Genomic DNA, 23592 nt, shown 5'->3' with positions numbered 1-23592 from the left:
TAAAATTTGTTTAAATTGTATGCATATTTCCAGTTTAACCATGTGCATAATAGGAGTAAAAATATATTCATGCTTAGTTTTGAAAAATATGCATTAAAACACATCAAAGCATGAAAAACCAGTGGTTTTGATAATACAATCAAGTAAGGGAGAATGGAAAATTGATGTGACTTTATTCTTGATTAGAACCATTTTTCAATAAGGTTATTACATTCTTGATTCCTTTCTTGGTTTAGATCACATTGAATATCCTCCTTTGTTACGCATTTCTCGACTTTAGACTTTACTGGTTTTTCCTCATCAAAGGTCTTGCATGATTCTTGAGTTTCTTCAACATATTGAAAAGAGGAATCAAAATAAACTTGAAGATCCTCTTGTGGAGGTGGAGAAATAGAGAAGTTTTTGCATGCAATTAAAATATACTCTTCCTGGGAGACAATTATCTCAGCTGTTGCTAAGATTCAAGAAAGTTCTTGGAAGAAAATTCTTCAAATTCTTAATTGTTTGTGAATTACTCCCACTGGTTGATAATTCCTGTCATGCACATAGATTAGTACAAAGTTTTGAAAAATTATTGAAGTCTAATATGCACCCTAAATTATTTTAATATGCTTTTAACAATGCGTTTAAAAATGAATGCAACTATCATGGATTGTTTAAATTTTCAAAATAAGCACCTATGTATACCTCCGTGGCAACGACGCCAAAATGTTGGGTGATTTAATTGTGAGTTAAATCTCCGTCATTAGTTGTCAACCCGAGATTCATAGAAATGACGAAGTATACTTGTACTATATCTACTAGATGGTTATTTATCAGAATAGATTAATTTAATGCAATTAAAACTAATTACAAAGCGAATTAAATCAATCTAATCCAAACTAAACCACACCAAACATAAAGAAATTGAAATCACACTTGCATAAAGGAAATCACGCTTGCTGGAAATTGAAATCACACCACACTTGCATAAATTAAATCACACTTGTAGAAATGAAATCACACCACACTTGCATAAATGAAATCACACCACACTTGCATAATTGAAATTACACACACTGAATTGAAATCACACTTACACCAGCTGAAATGAAATCACACTTGTTGAAAAGAAAAACACACATAAAATGAAAACACACTCGCTGAAAATAAATGAAATAAAACAATTGTACTATGTTACCAATATGTACAAAGGTGTGCAAACTGTGGTTGATGGGGGCCCTCCATTCCTCAGCAAGCACATTGAACAACTATCACATCTTAGAGATCAAAGTGGCAGTATGTATTTCATAAAATGAAGTTACAATATATTACAAGAATTCTCTCTCCTCACTTTACAAATCACATCTTGGATGGAACTTGGAACCTCCAACTAGCAACTAACACCAACATTAACACTTAACCACTAGCTACTACTTACAATTAACAACTAGCAACCCTTTGTATGAAGGGTGCACTCCTATTTATACAAAAATTGAGGATAATTATACAATAAATATAGATCTTTAGATCTCTCGTAAATCCACATTTATCTCTTGTGGTTACAACCAATCTCTTAAAAATGTAAGATACAAATCATCTCATCCATAATTCTTTTCTTTTGAAAGTGCGTAGTTAATGATCTAAATCTCCTACAATTATTCCACAAATTTTCATGAGTTGGAATTTGAAATTCGAATTTGTGGTTGGGTGGCCAAGTAGGACCCTTCTAGAATCTCCAAATAGGTCTACAATATAAAAAAACTCATCACACTTTTAGATACATATAAAAGCATGTTAATTTCCTAATATTTAATCACAAATTCACTTATAATACTTAAAATCAATGACTTGGAAAATAATAATAATAAACCCATATGATTATGAAAATGGTTACTGATGTAGGTAATGGAGTTATAAAGTTACGAAATGAGAGTAAAATGATGGAAATGAAGTTGAAAATGGATGACATTTTGGAGACTCAATAGTTATCACAACACTTAAAAAAAAAAAGAACTTTGAGCTCAACTTCCTTCAATATGTTTTGCCTTCGCCTTCACTGGCTTAGCTGTAGGCGGCTTCTTCATTCTCCTGCTGCTTCGTTGCAGGCTTCTTCGAGCTTCTTCAAACCTCTGTTGCTCTCTCAAAGAGTCTTATGTAAGCTCGCCTATTCTCTCAGCTGCTTTTACTTCATTCAAGTTGCTGCTCTCTCAAGGAGTCTTATGCAAACTAGCTTATCTTCTCTTCTGCAGCTCTCAAGGAGTCTCAAGCAGGCTAAGCTCTGATACCATGACAAAAGTTTGAAGAGAACAAAATGATGGAGTAGAGGAATTCTCTTCTCGGTATTAGAAATCACTTAAATAAGATTACATTGGAAACATCAGTAGTAAATGACTTGAGTGAGACTCGACTAAACTAGACTAACTAAAATTGAACTGGGACACTTGGAGGGACGGTTTTGACACCTAACATGTAGTTGGAATTAGATTCTCCAACACTTCCATAGTGGGCTTTGGTGTGTTCTAATGTCTCTAAGCTCCAAGGGGGGCTTAACCAAGTTCCCTATTAGGTGGTTTCTACTTTTAAAGGAGATGATATGTCCAAGGTACATCCTTCAAATGGTGGTGGCATGTGATAAAGTGATGGAATAGAGTAGGGGATGGAGGGGGCAATCCTGGGTTACATGCTAAGGTATAAGGGTAGCTAATAAAGGGGAAGCCCATACTTGGGTATGTAATGGTGGTGGCATGTGATAAAGTGATGGAATAGAGTAGGGGATGGAGGGGGCAATCCTGGGTTGCATGCTAAGGTATAAGGGTAGCTAATAAAGGGGAAGCCCATACTTGGGTATATAATGCATAGGAGAGAGAAATTGTGGCACATGAGTTACTTGACCTTGATTTTTCCACCATTCTTCATATGTCTTTTTCCTTTTATGATTTTTCTTTGGTTAATTGCTCGCGGCTCAAGTGGTAAGAGCAAGATATGTAAAGTATAGTAGTGGATATTTCCTTTGAGGTGGGGTCGTTCATTTCCCACTAGGAGTTGGGACAATCATGGGTTTCTAAATGATAATAGAGGCTAATCTAGGGCTTATAGGAACCATGGTGATGGCCATGAGAATGGAGTAGAGCTCATGCATTGGCTTTTTCCCATGAGCTAAATGTGTTTGTCCCGACCATCTTTTGCATTTTGTGGTACATTTTTTTGTTGAATGTGGCCAATTATGATTTTATTTTTCTTTTCAACTGCATTAACTTCCGGGGCATTGTTTTAAGGCCGACCCAAGGTGTGAGAAAGGGGAAGGGGAGGCTAACCCTATGTGGACCTAGGTGGGAGAAACGATGAATGGGGTTCTAATGAGTGGAGGGGAGTGTTGTATGTGGATGAAGGAGTAGGACCACACATCCAAAATTGGGGTTTCCCATGAACTACCATCCCGAGAGCCCAAAGGTTAGTAAAAGAGATCCCATAGGACTAGGTTCCAAGGGTAACATCCAAAAGAGGTCTAGGGGACAAGAGCACAAACCTAGCCCACTCTTTTCGCCGAATCCCCCCATTAATTCATGCCCCAAAGTCTCCATGATAAGTAAACTGCAATGCTCACTTACCAAATGACAATGCATACCTTTAGGTTTTGGAAGCCCATCTTCAAACATATGATCATAACAGATGGGTGAGGGACCACATGGTTGAATCAGGTGGCAGAGAAGTGGCACAACAGGCTAGTTGGTGGCTGCAAGGGGCTGCTGACTGAGGACCATCTTGGCGATTTTTTTTTCCCCTAGGGATATCACCCACAAAATGGTTGGTAACAATACTCATACTAGTTGTATCCTTCAGTCCTATTGACCTATTTATCGTCACATTCGTTGGATATTAATAAAATTATCTTATCTTATCTTTTGTTACAACTAAAAATTGTATGGTAGAGGCTATTATGTATTTGATTATCTTTTGATTTTTCTTTGTTAAAACATGGAACTATACAAGTGGATATAATTTTCAGTTAAAAAAGAAAAAAATTGTAGTTTATTTTCTTTCAATATGGCAAGACTTACTTTTTTGTTTGTAAATACTTTCACGTATATTTTAAATAAAATGGAATTTGGATCGTTAATGTGAAGGCCATACATTTGTAGAAAAAGTTAACGTTATATGCTTTTTTCTATTTTCTTGATTATTGTTGGTATGGAATTGTCAAGTGTCTGTGCTTATGGTTGTTTTAGTGAGTTCCTTCGCACATGTTTTTCAGCAAAGAAAATATGAACTTCGGAGTAAGCATGAATAATAAACAGAGCTACTTACATCTGAAATGTTCTCTTTAATACTGAGGGTCAACTAATAAAATTTGATAGATCTTAAGAGCTGTCTGAAATATTGGTGAAACAAAGTTATGAGGGACTAAATAGATGGAGAAGAGGCGAGTTTACTTGAACTTTTCTAATTTAAGAGATGTCAACATGGAATGCTTGTATAGTTTGTATGAAATATTGATAAAAGAGATTTAATGGGGACTAGATAGATTGAGAAAAGTTTAGTGCACTTGAAATTTTCTACCTTGACTCAAGGAATGTTGGCAATTGTGCAGGGTAAGTGATTCTTACAAATTGGGGCAAGACCTTTTAATTCTTACACCTTTTAGTTTGTAGTTTTGAAAGTTGTGTATTTTATTTATTCTACATTTTTTTTTTTCTGAGTATAACTTTTTACAAGTGATAGGGGAGTTCCATTATGCATCCTTGTTATATTGTGAGTCCTTGGACAACCACAAATTCGAGACCACATAGTCATGAGTTGGAACCCTTATCCTTGATGAGGTGTTGTCATGATCCATTGATGAGTTGTCCATGAGATCTAGATCTAGAATGGTCCAATTGATGTACTTAGATTTAGATCGCGAGTTCCATACAATGTGTAAGAAGAACGACATAAACCATTTTCCACTACAATTTGCTTGTCTTGTCTTTCCTGCTCTAATTATTAACATGGTATAGCGATATAATTGTTAAGGCCCGATAGATTTTCCATGGTAATGTTCCATGGGAAGCCATTGAAGAGTTGGTGATGAATGTTCTCCATGATAGTTTTTTCATGGGAGGTTCAATATTTGTAGTTCATGGATGATAGTGCCGAGATGTGCATGGAAAAGGTAGAAACAAAGCTACATTTTGGAGGAAAGCAAGATCTGTGGAGCTTATTTCACCGATCTATTATAGATTCCATGGGTACTCCTTCCAATTAGTAGATTGTTGCCACTAGTATTCCAATAATGACACAACCTCATATCTGTTTGTGTTGAAAATCATGATGAAGATAATATACAAACATGACCTCTTAGAGAAATCATGGACATGGATTTAGGTTATAGCTTCATAATTGGTTTAGATTGTTGCCACTAGCTCTTAAATCTAAACATTCATGGTATTTTGGTTTGCTTTGGTTCAACCTTTTGGGTTTTACCATGTAGTGGTTCATGGCTTTAACCATTGGCTTTTGGGTGTGGTTCCTTGCATTGTTCAACACTTTCAATGCTCACAATTGAAGCTCTTACTAGCACACTCAGTGTTTTGTTCCTCAAATCAGATTTGTTTGAGCTTGGACCTTGACCTATGCCTCCTCCTTTATACATGGTTTTGGCATCATTCTGGCACATTTCAACTTTGTTCTGTTAAACACACACATGGCAAAGACAAATAGGAAAGATAAAACATGAGAGTACATTTTTTATTAACAAAACATATACATTTATAGTACATGGTTTGATCGTTGGGTTCCACATCCCAATGTTTCTTGGACATCCTTAGTATATTCCGCTTCCACACTAACCCATAGAGGATTAGGTGTCCAACATTCCCCCCCTTAATCCCAAGGGTTGTTATGGATCTGATATGAAAATATAAGACAATGCAAATAAACCCAAGAATAATAAGATCTGAATATAGGTAGAAATGATTCTTTATTGATATCAAACCCTTAAGGTAGGGCAATACCATACATTCATTTCTTAAGGAAGGAGACAACTCCACAAGCCATATGCTTGTTCATACAATAATCCTTGACACCTCTCAAGGGGGAGTCTCTAGCCTCTATATAGGCCTCATACATATAATACTATGGGTCATTTCCATGGTTTCCTCAATACCATCTATCTCATACCATGGGCTTATTACATTATTGTTAACTACTTGTGGTTCCTTACATGATATGGGTTAACCATCTTATTTATTACTATGGCCCATTCCATTATTACATTATTTCCTTGGGTACCTCCTTTGTACCCCATATTATCCCCCCTAGGTATATTACATTCCACCCCCCGTAACATGTTTCGTCTCTGAAACATGGGAAGAACACAAATAATAAGATCTACTCAAAAGAGTAGTCCATTGGTACCATGCACGTGCATCTAGCCATCCCAGAGAAAGGTGAACCATCGATCTAGCTGGTGCCTTGCTCACTTGAGATGGAAGCTGACCGTCGCGGCTCTTCTGTGTGGATCATCGCTCCTCTCTATCTGTCATGCTGGGGTTGTTGTCCTTGTGGCTAATTTTTTGCCATCTTGTTGGTTGTTTTCTTGCGGGATGATGTGGGTGGTGATATGCTGAAGTTTTAACCCACAATGTTTTTTTTCTTTAATTCACCACCTAATGGAGCCTGATTGGTAGTTGGTACATGTTGTGGCGTCTTTTGTTGTTGCTTATCTTCCAATATTACTTCAACCACTGATTCCTCATCTAATGTATTTGTACCTGTAACATTTTATGTTCAGCGTCCTTGGACTCTCCCTATGCCTGGTTTGATGTTTGTGTTTGGTTTTCGACCATCAAGGGCTCATCCTCTGATGTGTCAGTCCCTGGAACATCTTCTGCTTGGGTCTTAATGGAAATATCCTGCAATGTAATTTTTATTTTTTATTTTTTTCTATACTAGAGCTTCAGGAATTTCTTCTGCACATTAATATTGACAGTATTCACAGATTCCATCCAAGGATATCGCAAAACAACATCCATGTTATCCATATCTGAAGTATAAAAGTCACAATGCAACACATACTTATCCATAGAAAGCTTCAAATCTTTATAAACTTGAACATCTCCATTATCAACCTGTGTTTTCAATGTGTTTTGTTGGAACTTGCAATTTTTTTGCCAAATTAATATTGATAAAATTATGTTTGCAACTAGGATTTATAGACACAATGATCTTCTTTTTCTGAATCAATCCATGAACCTGCAATAAGGAGATATCAACAAAAAATAACCCTTTAGGTTTCTTGGTTTCCTTCTTTCCTGCAAAAATAAAATCTTTGCTAGGTTTTTTGGTTTCCTCCTTTCTAGTGTGAGACCATTTGTCCAAAAGTAGTTCTTCAATTTCGTTAGCACGACATAACTTCAGAATTTCACTGTCAAGTGATTTCCACCATATAGCAGCCTCATCTTTCAAATAATACCCTATTTTGTCCTTCCAACACCTTGGGAAGTCAAACTTAAGATGTGCTATAAAATTTTCAATAGAAGATCCATTATTTTTTCCTGTAAAAAACTTACTGTTATAAGCCATGAAGAGAGTTTTTGAAAACAAATCGCTTACTTGGCGAAAATTTGAAATGGTCACAATTTAATCAATATTGCTCAGAATTCCTATTATGATTTGTTTTTAGAAATGAAACAAATATTCTGCATCTTCCCATGTGATATAAATCCCGATCTAGGCACTGGGTTTCCTATTCGCGCTGCAATTGTCCCGCCGTCCCAAAAAATTGCTGAAAAAATAGCTGATTTTAAATCAGCGATATCTCCTTCATCCGGACTTCGATTTGACTGTTTTTTTTTTAAATTGGGTTATTTTTCACAAATAATCCAGATCTGCAATTAGATTCTACAGATTTTGCACTAGAACATACAGATCTACGCCGCAAACTTGCTGCCCCAAAAAATGTCTACAACAACACTGATTTTTAAATCAGCGAGATCTCCTTCATCCGAACTCCGAGTCGACTGATTTTCTTTTTTTAATGGAGTATTTTTTCATCAACAACCAATATCTGCAATTATATTTTGCATATTTGCCCCAAATCATACAGATCTGATCTGCAAATTCGCCATCCAGAAAAATGTCTGCAACACAACTGATTTTTAGATCAGCGATATCTCCTTCACCCGGACTTCGATTTGGCCGATATTTTTTTGGAACTTGGGTATTTTTTCACAAAGAATCCAGATATGCAATTATATTTTGCAGATTTTCCCCCAAAACGTACAGATATGATCTGCAAACTCACCGCCCCAGAAAGTTCCTGCTAAAAAAAAAATCTTCAATTTTGCCCAAGAAAGTGCTATGATACCACTTGTTATGGATCTGATATGAAAATATAAGACAATGCAAATAAACTCAAGAATAATAAGATCTGAATATAGATAGAAATGATTCTTTATTGATATCAAACCCTTAAGGTAGGGCAACACCATACATTCACTCCTTAAGGAAGAAGACCACTCCACAAGCCATATGCCTGATACAATAATCTTTGACACCTCTCAACGGGGAGTCTCTAGCCTCTATATAGGCCTCATAAATACAATACCATGGGTCATTACCATGGTTCCCTCAATACCATCTATCTAATACCATGGGCTTATTACATTATTGTTAACTACTTGTGGTCCCTTACATGATATGGGTTAACCACCTTATTTATTACTATGGCCCATCCCATTATTACATTATTCCCTTGGGTACCTCCCTTTGTACCCCATATTATCCCCCCTAGGTATATTACAAGGGTTATGTATGAGTCCAAGAAGAGAGCTGTAATACAAAATATGCAAAAAATTCATGGCAGCACTAGATTGAATGTGCTCTCTGAAATGTTGGTATAAAGGGCGGTGGTTTAAGGATGACCACCAACACTGGAACACTTAGTGTAGTTCCCAGAATTCTTCCAAAACTGGCAAGAAGCTAAAGTCTTCTATTAGAGGAAGTGCTCCTATTGTTTTGAAGAGGAAAACTTTCAACCATGAAAGGGAGGTCTCACCCCGCATAAAAGGGAGAACCTCAACCTGAAAAGGGAGGTCTCAACCTGTGATGGTTTAAGGATGACCAACAACTCTAGAATGCTTAATGCAATTCCTGCAACTCTTCCAAGTCTGGGAAGAAGATGAAGTCTTCTGATAGAGGAAGTGTCCCCAACTCTATTCCTGGAATTCCTTTGAAACTGGCAAGAAGTTAAAGTCTTCTGCTAGAGGAAGTGTCCCAGATTGCCAAGTGAAGGCATGCTCAGGGGCATCTTTGTCTCTGGCTACAAATCTGAATCTGGTGTGACAGGTTGTGGCTCAGACTCGCTTGATGTGGCTTTGAAGCTTATAGATGACCATCATTTCCCCCCCCTGTTAGATACAAGGTGAGATGATGGAGAAAACTCAACTGCAACACTGTTCAATACTCTAAAACAAGTTCTGACATGTGACTGGAATATCTTCTTGGTTATTGATGCCCATTGCCAAGAAGCGATCCATCCAAGATGAATCTTTATTCTTGCAGGAGGTTTGTTTCTGAAGCATCTGTTTGAAGAACGACTGGTTTTATAACAGTGCTTACATGGATGAAGATCAAAACAATGATCTTTCAGATGGCCAACTCGGTCACAGTGTTGGCATTTCACAATCTGTTGTTGTTGCTGCGGAAGAGGGGCAGAATCTAGAACAGCTGGAGGTGAACTGTCATGAGGAGCAGGTGAAGATGAATCGTCCTGAAGAAGTCCAGCACTTTGAAATTGGATTGGTTTGGAGTAGTCTGGAATATGAAAGGACAAATCCTTGTCATATCCAAGACCAGTTCTGTGCTCGTTATGGACAATCTCTTCCCAAGGTCTGATGATGGGATTGGGAAGTGCAAGTTGAACTTTTGCATCTGCATGTAACCTTGCTGCTTTATGGGATCCCGTTTCAATCTTCTGAACAGAAACAGGCTCAGAATGACTCCTCTGTTTTAATTCTTCTTGCTGTAGCTGAGATTCGAGCTCCAAAAAATCAATTTTCTCTTGTTCATTTTGTAGACAGACCTGAATGTCTGTGAGAGAAACTTTGAAGACTTTTAATGTATCATGAGTAGTAGACAATATCATAGTTTTGAGAAACTCTAATACTTCATTGATTCTGGTCATTTTTGTTCAATGTCAGAATTACACCTTAAAAACTGATCACAACTACTACTCAATGCAGAAAAGTAATACCCACTAGGAATATCCTTTATAAATGTGCAACAAATGATCAGTGTGCGACCAGCAAGCACCAATTACAATCCATTACATAAAAAATAAGAGTTTACTCATGACCAAAACTATGTTCTGACAATACAACCGACTAAACTTTTCTCCACAAAAGATTACTTTTATTTGTCAAAACAATCATTGCCTTTATACAGCCCACCAAACTCTTATGCAACAGTTGAATCAAGGAATCAATGCATATATATGTAGACAAAAACTATAATGAGTTTTAAATACAATGCCACACTGGGGCAGCAGCAACTGCAAACTTGCTTGGATCCTTCAAATACTCCTTCACTTTCTCGGCCAGTGGAAAAGAATAGTCAAGTTCAATAGTGACTGCTAATGCATTCTTGTAACCATTGATGATACCATGTGGAACAACAGATCACCAGAGAAAGAGCTGTACATAATCTCATAAACTGCAAAGCTGAAAGAATATAAGAAGCCCCTTACATTTGCTAATTTTGAAATGGCAGATGATGAAGTGCTCACCCTCGAAACCATGGGGTGAAACTTTGTTACAAGTTTTTCCAAAACAAGTGCTTACAACATCATCAATTTCTTCATATAAAATAATCAAGACTGCAGTGAATGGCAACACTCAAAAAACACGCAAAAACTTAGCACATTTAGGAGGCCATCACTGATAAGTGCCTCTTGTGGTGTCTTTGTCAGCCCTTATAGAAAATAATCATCTTTTCTCCACGAAATGAAACTATTTATCTTTAGTTCAGCGGCGAGCAATGAATTAGCTTGCTCGAGATCTAAGAGGTCAAACAACGTAGACACAACGTATATATGCCAAAACAGTATTTAAAAGCAACGCATATCAAAACAACAACTATGAAAACAACGCATAGATTCCCTCACCATAAACATCTTGACCAGAACCTTGACTTGAAGAACTAGAGGCACTTGAAACACTAATTCTGAAAGCTTTTGAAGAAATGCCTTTCACTTGCATCTCTTAAATCAATGCAATTTGGTCTTATACAGACACTTGTTTGAATTCGGTCATTCTAAATAATTTAAAATAGTCTTTGATAGAAATTCAACCTTGAACTAGATTACCGAATCTATTGACTGACATTCATTTGGAGTCAGTGTTATCATAGGCCTTTTGGAATGTAATCCCTCAAAATTGCACTGTTATCTGAATTCCTCACCTACAGAATCCAGACAAAGGATTTGATACAAGCTCCACGCAGCCTTGGCTCGGCTTCTTCTAATTAGCATCTTGCATTCATTTGTCACAACTATCTTCTGAAATGATTTTGTAAGTCTATAAATGACTAATGAATGAATTTCATAAAGGATTGCCTGGGTCGCTGTAAAATTATATCTAGCATTTTAATACATCACTAGCTTGCATCGCAGTAGTTCATAAGGCATCATCAGTTCCCTCTCACTTGTCTAATTTGTAGTGTTGTTGCTATGCAGCTCACAGGTGTGCCTATTGGACAATGCTTTTGGTGTACTACTTCATGAGTGCGCATAGCTTTAAATCATGCCAGTCTTCACATTATAACAGAGTGAAAGTATCTAGAGTGTAATTATCCATAGTCTTCATATGATGAATTAACCCAAATCCGTGAGGAACAACTACAAGAGAAGGAATGGTTTCTCTGTCGAGTGGTTTCAAGCCCAATCCACAATCACAATGTTTCCATGCATCACATAAAATCCAACAAGTCTTGCAACCAGTGGTCGTCCAACACAACAAATTGAAAACAAATAAAACCCATATGAATCAAGACAATTTGATCGAAGGCAATAGGTTGAACCCTCTACAGACTGATAAACACAACCATATCTCACCAAACCAGCGCTCAGTGCTTCTCATTTCTCGGAATTCTTTTCAAAGTTGCAACACAAGGAGCGATGTTGGAATCACAACACATTCGATTGCTAGCTGGAATTGCAGCACAGTCCAAGCAATGTTGGAAAATTAGTCCAAGCGATGTTGGAATCGCAGCATAGTCAAAGAAATGTTGAAATCGCAGCAGCGATGTTGGAACAAAGAGAAACTACAATATATGCAAAGATAACTCTTCTCCTTCTCTTAATGATCTTTTGATGGCAGGAACGTTCTCCTCCATGAATGATGCGCTGACATTTTCTGCAACTAGAAGAGGCGGACAATGTAACTGTTATGATAGCGAACATTGGACAGCGTAATTGTTATGACAGTGTAACTGTGAGTATTATGGAAGGCATTATGTTATGGCGCCAGTGCGATGTCGCAAAAGAGAGCCATGGGGTATGAGGAAGTGGTATGGGAGGTGATATAACCAGCGTACAACGTAAACTACGACTGTCGGGTCATACAACAATAACCGAGAGGTATATATATGCAACGATGGCATTCAATGTAACCAGGATTCAATAGGTGATATAATGGTGAAAGTGGGTTGGTAATACAACGCTATATATTATGACAACTTCATAACCTCATAGGAGGAAGAATTGATGTATGCAGGTTTGAGACATAACAATGATGCCACGAATGTAATAAATACCACCAAGCTTCCGTTGTGCAGGATATAACTCAACAGAAATTAGGAATAATGAAGGAGCAGTGTAAAGGTCGGCGTGTAGAGAGGAAAGGAAAGGTGAAATGGTCATTAAAAAGCATTGTGAGAGAAATGGTCAGGTAATTATGAGAGAGATGGTCAGATAATGGGAGGTAATTATGCCATGGCACAGGTATATAGCTGAAAAAACGTATACATTATTATGAATGGCCAAAACGCATGTAATAAAAACTGTCATGCATACTAAACACTATATGTCATATGGCGTAGCAAAGATACAAAGGAAGTATGGGAGCAGTGGTATGCCAATTCCAGTGCACATTGAGAATGCCAATAGAGACAAACAAGCTCAACGCATCTGGAGAAATTTGTAACCATTAGTCACAAAAACGCAGTTTGAGACTATGCCCACTCGCTCAGAAACGCTCTTCCAAATATGCACAGAGAGGCCACAATACAAGTGGCTCAAATATGAGCAGGGCAGAAATTTGCCTGCAGCTCTGATACCATGTTAAACACACACATGGCAAAGACAAATAGAAAAAGATAAAACATGAGAGTACATTTTTTATTAACAAAACATATACATTTATAGTACATGGTTTGACCGTTGGGTTCCACATCCCAAGGTCTCTTGGACTTCCTTAATCTATTCCGCTTCCACACTAACCCATAGAGGATTAGGTGTCCAACATGTTCATGTGCCTCTACTCATCGTGTATTTCTCTAATTATTAGGGTTTGACACACACACCCACAGATCGAGTTTTGAGCAGCGAAGGATAAGTCGTGTTGGTGGTTGGAAGCATGATATGCTATAAGGGAAAATCTTATTGGATTGTTTCCATTTTCACTGCATCATAGAATTTGGTGCTTATTGCCTATTTTTAATGAAGTAGGCATTTATCACCTAGAGTGTGAGGGATAATTTAGTTATTTGTGACAAGTTACAACTACATTTTAACAATTTTTTAATTCTCATGGTTTACAATTCTAGATCTTTGAGCCTTTTAGGGTCATTTTCGACTTTGAAAAATTGAAATCCAAATTATTGTTTTGGATTTGATTTACTATTTGAGTATCCCTGGTGCTACGTAATCACCTATAGGTTATGGGTATGAAATTATTGGAAGGCTTGAAGGTATTTTTGTTTGATTGGTTTTATAATACATGGAGCATTTTAGGCTCCATATATGGTTTAACTATGGCATGCTTCTTAGGCATAACCATATCCATCACCTTGTTTTCTTCGTAGTAGTTTTGTTGTTTGGGAGTAGATGTACTATATAGCTCATGAGTGAATGCTTTAGATCAGGTGGCTTGTGCATGATAACATTCCAAAGCAATCCTTACCTTGCAATAATGAATATATAGGTTTCTAGGATATACACAATAACAATCCATAGTTCGAGTGTTTGAAGTCACCGACATTGATAATATGCTAAATGATGGTCGTAGTTGTCGGAAGTGTCACAAATTTTATTTGTTTTTTTGTCATTGTCTTATAAACAAGATATGGAGATATCATCATTTTTTTATTTCCCTTTATATAAATCTACTTCGACAGATAGATAGATTAATGAGGTATGATAAGTTAAAAAAATTGGAGGAGCTTATGTAAAGAAGGAATTTTTATATTTTTGGAAAATGGTTGGCCAGGTTTTCAATAGAGAATTCTGAATTAAATTGTCATATACATTAGGAACAATGTAAACTTTGAAATGGGAATTGACATCGTTACCCGTTTCACAGAGGTAACAAAAGAGCGCCCTGATTTTGAAAAGAGGCGATGCAGAACACATATTTTTTTAGAGCATAGTTTTTGGCACTTCAAATTTTTTTATGTACATTACGTTTTAGAATGTTAGTGATTTGCATGTTGATTTAAAAAAGTGGTGATTCTGCATCATGCCCTTTTTTTAAAAGACCTATTTTTTGACTTTAAATTTTCTAATGTATGAAATGTAAATAATTATTTTCTAAATTTAACAATTTTTGACACTTCAAATTTTTTAATGTATTAAGTGTGGATATTTTTTTAAAATGTTACATTTTTTTACATTTTAAATTTTTTTATGTCAATTTTATTTTTTTTTACATAAAAAAAGCAAATATAAAAATATATATAAAAAAAGAAAAAAATATAAAAAATGTAAAAATATAAAAAAAATTATCTCATAAACCATAAAAGAATTTGGAAAAAAAAATCAAAATTTAAAAAAACTATAAAATTAAGTAAGTAAAAATAGAAAAATTTTAAAAAACATTAACAAAAACTAAAAAAAATAAATAAAAACAAATTAGATTTAAAAAAAATTAGAAAATTAACCATATGTTTTTTAGAAAACTACTAAAATTAAGATAAAAAGCATTTAAAAAAAACCAAAAAAGCAAAAATATACTAAAAAAAACGAAAAAAACAATTAAAATTTAATATACATATATATATATATATATATATATATTCAAATTAAAAAAATAAAATAAAAATTTAAAATTAATTTCTTTTTATCTATTTTCGATTTAAAAAAAAAACATTTAAATTTTTTATAAAACCATATATTTTCTATTAAAAAAATGTTAAAATTAAAATATATATATATATTATTTTTAAAAACCCACATACATTAAATTTTATTTATTTATTTTTTTCAAATAATTTTTTTTATTAAAAAAACAACAACAAAAGAAATTATGAGCATTTTTTGATTTTTTTTAAAAGAAACATTTCAATTTTTTTTTAAATATAATTTTATTATTTTAAATATTAAAATTTGTTAAAAAATTAATATTTTTTGTTGCAAAAAAACATATTCATTTTTTATTTTTATTTTGTTTATGAAATAATCAATTCAATTTTTTTAATATAAATCTATATTTAAAAAAAAAACGGGCCAATTCAGTCGCTGTTCAGCCGCTTCTGGGGCGCGACCTGCTAAGACCCGCATTCTCTCTACCTTGTGCGAATCCTCTCCTTATCAGTCGAGCAACTAAAGTTCCTCTCCTTATCAGTCGAGCCGATGGCGGCCTTATTAGTCGAGCGTGCTTACGCACCCTGCCGGTCCTCACTTCGAAAAAGATTGGATGCCTGATCGGCTCTCTCTATGGAATAATGACTCCCATCCATCAGGATCATAGCTCGGGCTTTTCAATGGCAGGCAAAGCCCTCATTGATTCCCACTACGTCCCGCTTCCTTCCCTCCAGAAGTATTCTAGGAGGGCTAGATTGAAGTATTTAAGGCTCAATCCCCTTTCCCGTGTTCTCTCACTAAATAACTCCCCCTCATGCATCACGGTGTTAAAGAGGGATAGGAACTTGAGAAGTGCAATGGTCCTTTCACTCATTCCATCACACTAGCGATTTTAGGCTCCATTGCCAGCGGGTTAAGCCAGTTCGATCAGTTAATAACTCCCTATCGGCTATAAGACAAAGAAGGGATGGGACTATACCTTGACCAGTTAGATCGGTTAAGCCAGTTCGATTAGTAACCTTCGTCGATCCCTTGGCCTTCGACCTCCGCCGCCCAGGGCCATGCCCCCATGGATGATCGAATGGCAGCTGGACGATTCCGCGCACCCCCACGGTCGACTGAATGGCCGCTGGGCGATTCCCGAAATCGCCTAGCCATCGTTCTGCCGCCCGTGGGGGCACGGCCCTGGGCGGCGCAGCTGCTTGCAGCCGTGCCGCCCAAGGCCGCGCCCACACAAGCGTTTGGGCGACAACTGAATTGGCTCGTTTTTTTTTTTTTTTTTTTTTAAATATAGATTTATATTAAAAAAATGATTTGATTATTTTATTAAAAAAATAAAAAATAAAAAAATAAAATGTATATGATTTTTTTAAATAAACAACATTTATTTTTTTAAAATTTTTAAATGTTTCTTTTGTGTTATATATATATATATATATATATATATATATATATTTTTTAACAATGTTAAAAAAAATATAAATCAAAATTTTAAATTTTAGATTTTGTAATATAAAAGTTTAAATGTTTTTTTTTTTTTTTCTAAATATGCATATTTTTTAAAAATTTAAATGTTTTTTTGTTTTTTTGGTTTTGTTTTGTTTTGTTTTTTTTTTCAATATATTTTTGTTTTTTTTAAATATTTTAAATCTTAATTTTAGTAGTTTTTTATTTTTTTCGGTTTTTATTATTATTATTAATTTTTTTTAATTTTCTATTTTTACTTAATTTTATGATTTTTTTTTAAATTTTGTGTGTGTTTTTTTTTTTTTATTATGGTTTACTAGATTAAAAAAATGTTATTTTTTCTAAAATATGTTTTTTTTGTTATTTAATTCTTTATATTTTATAATTATTTTTTTAGTTTTTTATTTCTTATCTTTTATAGGTTAATTTTGTTTTTTTTGTTTTTTAACATTTTTACGATTGATTTTTTTTGTTATTTATTTATTTATTTTGCTTTCCTTTTTTTTGTCTTTTTTGTATATTTGAATTTTTTATTTTTTTCTATTTTATTTTATGTTTTGTTTTTAATATATATTTTTATTTACGTTTTGCTATTTTTTATTTTTTTTATTTTTTTTTTCATTGTTTTAATTTTTAATTTTATGTTTTCATTATTCTTTTGAAATTTTAATGTTTTTTGGAGTCATGATAAAATCTTTTACACCATTATTTCAAAATGTTGAAAATTTACTCTAGAAAATAAAAGTGTTATTCCACCATCAACACTTTTCATTTTGAGGGTGTTTTTTGCACATAAAAATTCGGTTTTATTGACATTTTTTAAAAATGTTGAAAATTGACCCTAAAAAAAGCCATCATTCTCGTATCAACTCTTTTCATTTTTATGGTGTTTTTTGCACAAAAAAATCGTTTTCACTGCCATTTTTAAAACATGTTCAAAATTGACCCTAAAAAAACCCATCGTTCCAGTATACACACTTTTCGTTTTTAGCACTATTTTTTGTGTTTTTTTGGCCAGAGTTCTTGTTTTGAGTTTATAGTTCCATTTTCAAAGTTTACATTGTTTAGGGGAATTTTGAGGTCTAAAATGGGTCTGCTAGTTAAAATAATAAAATAATAGTTAAAATAATAAAATAAAAGTTATTAATTTTTAAAGGAAAGGAGAGAAACTACTTTTATATTGTATCTTTGGCTTATCTCTTTATAGGTTTACTCAATTGTTAAGTGCAGGCACCTGTTGGATGCTGAAATACTAACTCTGCATACTTTTGAGTAAACCCATATTGAAAAGAATTTGAATACATGAAAAAATGTGTTATAGAAAAGAATTCAAAATACATGAAAATACGTGTTTCTTGAAAGAAAGGCATTTTTTCATGTATTTTGAATCCTTTTTGGTGTGGCTCTACTCAAAAGTATGCCGAGAGATACATTTTTCATGTATTTTAAATTCTTTTTGGTATGGGTGTATTCAAAAGTATGCATAGTGGGTACGTGTTGGATGTAGAATCTAATTCCAAACATTGGACATAAATACAACTAAAAAAAATAGTTTTCTTCTTTTTCCTTAAAAAATATTTACCCCTGGAGATGACATGATCATCTTGAATCTTATTGAGTCTTTTAAAATTGATTTTGTTAGTACCTTTTTTGCTTTGAGGCCCAATTTTGACCTCAAACTTCCTCTAGTAGGAATCTTCTTTTAGTTAAAAAGGGAGAAACATTCTATTAGAACAATCATTTTTGGTAAAAGTTAATAGGAAATTCCTAGACCACCCTGAAATGAATAAGGGGGTCTAGATACTTGTGAGCGTGCACTTAAAACTCTTTCAAGTAAAACGATGTCTTCAAGACGAAAGTGAATAGTAAAAAGGCTTTGCTGGAATTGAATAAGGAGGTCAAGTGATCCACCAAAGTCTTTCTTTGTAAAAAGCACTTTAGGGTGCATGATCTATGGGAACCCGAAACCCTAAGGTGACATAAAATCAAGTGAGCGTGGCCAATAGACATATATTCAAGTGGGTGAGTACATTTGAGTGTGACAAGTGAATGTGAAAAAAATGGGTAAAGGAGGAAAGCATTCATAAAATACATCTCAAGAGATAAATGAAATAAAAGATAACATAAATGAATTGAACAAATGGCTTCTTGATCTTCAAGATCCAATAAATATGAAAGATCAATTGATTGATGCACTTCAAATAAAATTACAAGACAACAAGATCAAACTGATGACATGCTTGATGCAACATCCACATCCAAGAATGATACACTTTTTCACTCAGAGGATCTCTTATAAAAATATAATTCAATTTGTCATACAAAGGAACTCATCCAGAATGTTGATGTAAATCACGACATAGAGGAGCTACTAGAGAAGATTGATGCAGCATATGATACAATGGATCTTATCCAAAAGTTTGATGCAACATGTAAAACATATGAAATATTGCATAAGGTTGATGCAGCGTGTGACACCCAAGACATAGTATATATGGTTAATGCTTACTGTGATACAAAATACTTTATGGATATGGAATCATATAGTGAATTGATGAAGGAAACATTGAACAAATATGAGTCACAAGAAGAATCATAGAATGACAACAACAACAATAACAAAAGAAAATGTAAAGAAGCAAAAGAACAACCAAAAGGTACTTTGAAATCGACATGGATTGGGATATGACAAAAGAAAAAACTTGAATGTTTTGGATTACTCCAAACCAGTTAGTTTGTGAGCGTAAGATTTCTTGCAGATGTCCACAATCTAAAAAACAAATGGAAACATTTCCATAGAGTTGGTCACATGGAGAGTTAGTCATTATCAAAAATCATTTTAAAAACATTTTATTCATTAATAATGCACACAAGTCACTTTAACTTTAAAAAATAGTGTCAATGTCCTAGGGACTACTTTTGGACATTCCCCCACATGCTAGACACCAAGACAATGTGGAAGGCACTTGTCTGAGCTAAAAAATTCAACACTCCCTCTTAGTGAGGAAGGTGTTCTTCACCACCCCCAACTTGTCTCTAAAAAACACAAACTTCTCTTTCACCAATGACTTCATGAAAATGTCTGCAACTTGTTCATTTGTGGATATATATCAAAGCTCAACAGCCCCTCTCTGAACATAATCCTAGATGAAGTGGTATATGATCTCTATAGGTTTTGACCTGTCATGAAATACTGAATTTTTAGAGAGTTTAAATGCAACTCTGATTGTCACAGTAAATCACTGTAGTCTACAACTACTAACGAAATAACCCAACCAATAATTTGTGAAGCCATATGACCTTGCAACTTGCTTGACTAGTATCCATATACTCTGCCTCTGCAGAGCTCAGTGCCATTGAATTTTGCTCCTAGTCGAGCCATGACACAATTGTCGAGCCCGAATTGAAACAACACCTTGAAGTGCTTTTCCTGTCCACTCCATTTCTTGACTAGTTTGAGTCTATGTAAACATTGAAATTGAATCCATCCCCTCTCACATAGTCCAGTCCAAAATCCATTATACCCCATAGGTACCTAAACACATGTTTCGCTACCACTTAGTTCACTCTCCTCGGCGCAAGCATATACTGACTGAGAGTATTGACAACAAAACACAAATCTCACTTGGTATTGACTAGATACATCAATGATCGTATTAGTTGACGATACAAAGTGCGATCTACCAACTCACCCTCAGAAGCATTCAACTTATTCCAGTTGGTTATCATTAGTGTTGACATAGGCCTGCAATTCTCCATCTGAAATCTTTTCAAGATGTTAATTGTATACTTCACCTATCCCAAACAAATATGTCCTGCTTACTGCCAAATCTCTAATCCAAAAATACAATGCATCAACGCAATATATTTCATTTTGAACTTTGAAGCAAGATCTCACTTGCAATTAGCTACGATCCACTTTGACCCTCTAATGAAGAGATCAACCATATATTGCACGAGAATAAGAGGATCTCCATCACCCACTATGTAGTATAGGTTGGGATCCACCTCACTCTTCTTAAAACCCATTTGTTGCAAGTAGGTATCAATCATCGAGTACCAAACTCTGGGAGCTTGCTTCGGTCCATATAAAGCATTTTTCAGTTTGCACACATGCAACTCTCTCCCATGCACCTCAAATCCCTTTTCCTACTCGATGTACACTTCCTCTTATATAATTCCATCAAGAAAAGTTGTCTTTACATCCATTTATTGTATCCTCCAACCCATATTTGCTGTAATGGAAATGATTGCCTTGATTGAAGTGTATCTTGCAACTGGTGCAAAAGTCTCGTCATAGTCCACTCCCTCTATTTTTCAGAACCCCCGTGCGATAAACTGTGCTTCGTACTTCTCAATGCTGTCATCTGCAACATAATTGATTTTGTAGATCCACTTGGAAGTCGCCACTGGCTTCCCCTCAGGTCTCGATACAACCTCCCACACCATTCTTCATGGAATAGTACTCTTCCATGATGGAATCTCTCCAAATTTGCTAGTCTGTTTCCTCCTCAAAAGTAGAAGGCTCAAATTAAGTGATGCTGCTCACTAATGCCATATGACTGCAAAACCTCTCTAGTGCCTTACTCTCCCTAAAAACCCTCTTGGGACTCCCCACAGGTTCGTGGACTTCCTTCAAAGTCTGTTGAAGCCATCTTGGCTTCCTCTTCCTTGAAGTAACCTCTTGTGGAGTGGAATCCTCCTGCTCATCCTTCTCATCTAAAGACCATGTACTCAAAGATTGTGCATCAATGGTCTGTGAACCTATCTCTTGGGAACCTCTAATTCTTGAAACCTATGAACGTGTGCTTTGTGACCCTGTAACCTGTGGTATATTCAATTAAGACTTAGGAGGTTGTTTCTCCTCCTTTTCTAAATCATATGACTTCCTAAAGTCGATCCTCCTCAAATCTCACATCTTGCCTAACCACTATTTTCCTTAAAGAAGAAATGTATATATGGTAAGCCTTTGAAGTCTAACTACACCTAACAAGAATTCCCTTTTCTGTTGTGGGCTCTAGCTTTATTCTCTTCTCTGAAGGGACATGTGAGTAAGTCGAGCACCCAAAAATATTCAGGTGACCAACATCAAGCTTCACCCTTGTAAAAGCATCCTTAGGAGTTTTACTCACCAACACCTTATGAGGACTCTTGTTCTGGTTATAAACAATTGTGTTGCATGCCTAATCCCAAAGGAAAAATGGTAGATCTTGATCATGTAACATGGCTCTTGCTTCCCCCACAATGACCATTTCTTCCTCTTGGAAACCCTATTGTGCTATGGGTTGTGTTGTAGCTTTTTCTATCTCTTGTCACAAAATGCTTCAGGAGATGTAGAAGCCTCCTAGAGACAACCTCGGGGTTGAAGGAAAGGGTTAGTGCCTAGGGAATCCGAGAGGAGTGATTTTGAAGATTTTCAGAGGCTTTCTGTTGCACTCCATATGTCACACTATTGGAAATAGGATAATTTAGAGATTGGTTCAATAGCCCTTCACCAAAGTAGACTCAAGCAGACACATAGATCTAAACACACATGGGTAAATATGACTTATCTCAAACATAAATGTCTTGATTATGGTGGCTGACACATAAAAATATGCAGCTTAAAATCTTTGTTGTAATATAGTGAACAAGAGGAAGGAAAGGACTGAATTGATACAGAGGGCTATATGAAAATACATAATCCTAAGCAACAAACTCCAGTAGAAATTTGGAAGAGTGAAGAGGTGAAAATGTAGAAAAAGTGGAGTGCGAATTAAGGTCTCAAGCCCTATGATTCATGAATACATCTTGTCACAAATTAGCATAAGTAAATATGTGTTTACACAAGTACTGCAGGCTATAAAATAACACAACTAAATTTGTTGTTAACACATGTACTTTTTACTACTTAGCAACAAACATACAACCATAAATGATAGTGAAACCAACAACTTCATTACGCGATTTCAGAGGAGGAAAGAAATACATGAAGTGATATACAAAGGGGAAAACATATTGCACATTGCTCTGATTGGAATCAACTAAACAACTTCATTAATATTTGAAGATGGAGTTCAAATCACCAGTCCATCACATTTAACAATCGTATAAGCCTGAGCACCTCATGAGCAGGGAAATTGAACCAAAGTAGAACCGTTTTCTCTGGAAACATAACTCAAAATTTTCTAAAACAGAATTCGAGCCTCTAGAATGTAGCTATTGGGAACATTTATTAAGTGTTTCTTCCCTCTCTTTATAAGGAGAGGGGGAGCTTGAAAAACATTTACAAATATCTCATTCGAGCTCCAACTATCTCGACTCATTGTCTTGGCATGCGAAGGTTCTGCTGCCCAAATCATTACAACGGATTCCGTTCCTTTCTTTAAAATGCAAAAAATATAGAATAAAAGAAATAAGAAAAACTTAATGAAGGTTAAGAAAAATATATCCATGCCATTCCTGTGATTTCCTCTGACCAGGCTACATCTTTGCCATGGTGTTCCTCTTCAGTTACTCGGCCGGTTCACTTGTCATTTTCGCCTTAACCGCTTGAATTCCCACTTGCTGGAGCTAGAAACGATCAATGGTGGTCGCCTTAGTGGTGCTCTGTGTTTGGTAACTTAATTGATGTTAAATTACTTACATAAATTTATCAACCAGGGCTAGTAAACTGATGAAATGTATGTGCTAGAAGTCTTTGTCACTTATTGAATGCCTAAATCAATTTGAGTTATCAAGATGCACATGTTTCTCTATGGATATATAAGTAAACAAATTGCTTATATCAAATGAGATTAATTATGTTTCCTTTGCTTAAATAACAATTTCATCCTACTTAAAAATAAACTTCAAACTTGCTTCATAGAATCATATTCATGCTCGTTTGA

This window comes from Pinus tabuliformis, chromosome Q (genome assembly GCF_031772625.1).
Source record: "Pinus tabuliformis cultivar Carrire ecotype Pingquan chromosome Q, CPIR1, whole genome shotgun sequence".
In the NCBI taxonomy this organism is placed as follows: domain Eukaryota; kingdom Viridiplantae; phylum Streptophyta; class Pinopsida; order Pinales; family Pinaceae; genus Pinus; species Pinus tabuliformis.
The sequence above is the reverse complement of the archived record's forward strand: the minus strand, read 5'-3'. Positions refer to the sequence as shown.